General features: G+C 49.0%; 1 protein-coding gene across 1 annotated transcript in view; it reads left to right on the forward strand.

The window, feature by feature from the left end:
- Positions 1-1,232: 1,232 nt before the first annotated feature.
- GAS7 (growth arrest-specific 7) overlaps positions 1,233-4,168 on the forward strand; it is a 230,157-nt gene continuing 227,221 nt past the window's right edge. Inside the window, exon 1 of the mRNA XM_011933266.1 lies at positions 1,233-1,347. The gene's annotated coding sequence lies outside the window, so the exon portion shown is untranslated. The remainder of the gene's footprint in view (positions 1,348-4,168) is intronic.

Here is a 4,168-nt window from a genome sequence, read left to right on the forward strand (position 1 = left end):
GGAGGTTGGTGAGTAGGGCACCGTTTTAAGGGAAGGTATGAGGTTCTCCCCAGGGACTAGAGGTCAAGGAGATCAAGGGATATGTCTTGTTGTTAACAACAGTAGTATGGAGGATGGGGAGTTTGGAAAAAGGAAAGGAAGAAAAGACAAGAAATGGTAATGAGTATGGGCAAGAGTTGTGTGCCCACAATGGGCACCTCATGCTAGGGAACCCCCAAAGAATATGGACACTGCCAAGGAGGGGCAAGGAAGGATGAGAGAGACCTTCTCTGTGCTGAGGTGTGCTTCCCCGGGGCACAGCTGCAGCCTGTAAAGGGTGAACAGTTAGGAACACTTTTCTGCCGTCTTCTCTGGGGAGGACACGTTTTGCAACACTTCCTGAGTTGGGGAGGAGGTGACACTTTGCCCCCCACCCTCCTTCAGACTGCTAATGAAGTGTGCTTAGTTATGAACCTACAGCTGTGTTTTTGCAGCGCTCCCCCCGCCTGTGCACCCGCCAGTCCCACTGGGGGCTCCCCTCCCTCCTTCCGTCCTGGTCCTTCCCTCTGCTGGCTGGTGACTCACTCAGCTCTTGTGCAACAGCCCAGGCTCTCACTCAGAGAAGAGCTGTTTTCCTCCATCCCATAAGCACCCGTCCTGATTTATGTCTTTTCATTTGGGTTAATGCTTTCCACATTTAGGTCTGGAGATTAGCGTGTGGCTCATTGCTGCAACCACCAAAACCCCAGTGCCAGCTTGAGTCTGACACAGAGAGGCAGCCAGACAGACAGATAGACAGAGGACAGCTTCGAGCATGACCCTCAGCCTGTTGGTCTGCAGCTGGCCCAGCCCTGCCAGCCTCCCTGCCCCGGACGCAGAGGCAGAGTAAGGAGGCAGCCCTGACTCCTGGCTTGCCAGAGAATCGTTCTCATGCCAGTTTCCTGTGAAGGGCACGCATCTTGGAATGGTGTGAAGAGGAGATTGCCCCAAGCCTGTGACTTCTCATTGAGGAAGCTGCGTATCGGGAAGTGAGAGGCACAAGTTGTAGGGTGCGGAAAAATGTGATCTCTGTGGCTTTCAAAGCTATCACACAACACAATGTGTGTGTGTGGTTTTTCTCTTCTCTTTAGAACAATAATATTACCTTTGTTGCTATGGCGTTGTTATGGGGGTGGCTAATTGGACGCAGCCCTGATGCTGGCTGGTGTATGGTGTCCATAGTGATTATCAGACGCAGCCATGGGACCTGCTTTGATTTTCTTCCCTGGTGTGAGAAGCAGGCAGAGGATCGCTCAGTGGTGGCTGTGTATACCCTGCCTTTGGTGGGAGCACCCCAGTCAGAAATGGGACCCTGAAGCTAGGATTTAGGTAAGGGGAGTACCTTTCCAAGGTTCGTTTACGGCTCAGATTTGCAGAGGACCAGGTATTTGGGAACTACTCTTCTGAGGAACCAGATCGCAGGGCAGCACACAACGAAGGGCCTGTTGCCTCTTGGGAGCACAGGGCTGCGTGCCCTGGTAACCTGGGCCCACTCACCTGGTAGGCACTGACTTCCTTCCCAGTGAGACTGTAGCATTGATGAAGAAGTGCATGGTGGCTCATGCCTGTAATCTTAGCACTTTAGGAGGTTGAGGCAGGAGGATTTCTTGAGCCTAGGATTTTGAGATCAGCCTGGGCAACGTAGGGAGACCTCCAACTCTACAAAAAATTGTGAAAAAAAAAAAAAAAGATTAGCCAGGCATGGTGGTGCGTGCCTGTAGCCCTGGCTACTTGGGAGGCTGAGGCGGGAGGATCACTTGAGCCCAGGAGGTTGAGGCTGCAGTGAACTGTGATTACACCACTGCACTCCAGCCTGGACAACGTAGCAAGACCCTATCTTGAGAAACAAAAGAGACAGAAGTGTGTTTGGGGGTGTATTTTAAAATTTTTGTTCAATATGTATACCCAAAAGTATATCTTTGTTAATTTTATACTTATCGAATAGGTAACATATACTCAGGTCTGATATCTGAAAGGTACAACAAATGTAGAGTGAAAAGTTATTCTCCCTCCCATTCCTGTCCTCAACCTATCAGTCCCCTTCCGCAGAGGCAAACGAGTGATCACTTTCTTATGAGTACTTCCAGAAGTCGTCCAGGAATTTCCAAATATGTTTCCGTTTATTTTCCTTAACCCAGTTATTATTTTTCTGAACACAGGTGTCCCCTCTGTACTTCTGCACCTTGCTGCTGCTACTGATGCTTTTGTTAAATCATATAACATACCTTGGAGTTTAGTCCATAGAAAGAGCTTCCTCCTCCTGTTTAATGCCTGCCCCACTCATTTCACCAGTGGGCATATAGGTACTTCTAATCTTTCCCTGTTAACCTTTACGTGTTGCTGCTGTGGATAGCCTGGTATATCCATCATTCCGCATGTGGGTGAGTGTCTCTGAAGGGCAAGTTTCTGAGGTTGAAAGGTTGGAGCAAAGAATATATGTGTTTGTAATTTTGATAGAAAGGCCCAGATTGCCTCTAACAAGACTGTTCTAGCTTACACTTCTGCTAGCGACTAGTAGGAGTGCCTGCTTTCCCTCAGCCTTGCCAGCATCGTGCACTTTCAGATTTTTAAAATTTCTGCATGGAAAAGTTGGTCTTCGCTTTCTGTTGAATTTCTCTCCCATGGCTCCCCCACTCAGTTGCAGCCCCCCTGCAGGCAGCGAGTGGATGGGGTCCTTCCCTGCTTCCCTGGGCCATAGGGAGTGGACCCTCAGGGGATCCTCTGTCTTGCAGATCATTCAGTGGACTTGGTCCAGCCTCTCTGCAGGCCAGTAGGTTTTTTTACACACAGGTCTTAAGGAAAGAATCCTTTGTAACACTTGAATTTTCTACTTGTGATGACACTACTGGACCCCCTTTTCTTTTCTTTTCATTTTGTTCCATTTCTTTTTTCTTTCTCTCTCTTTCTTTCCTTCCTTCCCTTCTTTCTTCCTTCTCTCTCTCTTTTCTTTCTTTGTTTTTGTTTTTGTTTTGTGTTTGAGACATAGTTTCACTCTTGCAGCCCAGACTGGAGTGCACCGGCACAATCTCAGCTCACCACAACCTCTGCCTCCCAGGTTCAAGCGATTCTCCTATTTCAGCTTCCTGAGTAGGTGGGATTACAGGCATGCGCCACCATGCCCGGCTCATTTTGTATTTTTAGTAGAGATGGGGTTCCTCCATGTTGGTCAGGCTGGTCTCGAACTCCTGACCTCAGGTGATCCACCCGCCTCAGCCTCCGAAAGTGCTGAGATTACAGGCATGAGCCACCGCACCCGGCTGGACTCCATTTTCTACATGCTACTCCTATTATCTTCTCCTACTGCCCTCCTGTCTCTCATCTCCGTCTGCCCCACCTTGCTCCTGCCTGAATCTTCCTCTTGTTTTCCAGTGTTCTGTGTCTTCTGCATCTCAGTTTTCCAAAGACAGAATCTTTTCAGTGAAAAGCCCCACATGGGCAAATACCCCTGAAAAGCATCCCTCGCTGTGTGTCTTCGGTCACCTGCTCAAGGATGAATCCGGGGTGGAATTCGATGCAGCGACAGCATTTCTCTCCTCCCAAGTTTTTCCAAGTCAGGGAGCTGGGGGTGAAGCTGTAGCAAAGAATGCCTGGAGAGCTGCCCTCAGGCAGCACAGCCCGGTAGACGTCTCTATGAGGATGCCAGTGTTCTACCTTTGTGATGCCCAATACAGTAGCCACTAACATGTGGCTGGTGTGACTGCGGAAGTGGTTCTTTCATTTGGATTAATTTATATCCAGGGGCTGTATGTGCCCACTGACTACCATACAGGAGAGCACAGCTCTAAACTGTACACTTTTAGCATGAAAATAAGAGTCTAAGAAGCAGAGTGTATCTGGCCTAGGTTTCCTCAAATTAAAACACGGCAGCAGTTTTTCATCAGGGTATCCAGGCTCCATGACCTGGTCTAATTTTGGAACTCCTGAATTTCCTGTATTGGAAACACAATTGGGGTTAGGCTGCCAGACCCACCAAGGAGGGTCACAATTCCAACTTGGAATATAGGCTTCCCTTAAAGACTTATTTATTTATTTAGAGACGGAGTCTTGCCCTGTCGCCAGGCTAGAGTGCAGTGGCGCGATCTCGGCTCACTGCAACCTCTGCCTCCTGGGTTCAAGCGATTCTCCTGCCTCAGCCTCCCGAATATATTTC

This window comes from Colobus angolensis, unplaced genomic scaffold (assembly GCF_000951035.1).
Source record: "Colobus angolensis palliatus isolate OR3802 unplaced genomic scaffold, Cang.pa_1.0 Scaffold125, whole genome shotgun sequence".
Taxonomy (NCBI): Eukaryota; Metazoa; Chordata; class Mammalia; order Primates; family Cercopithecidae; genus Colobus; species Colobus angolensis.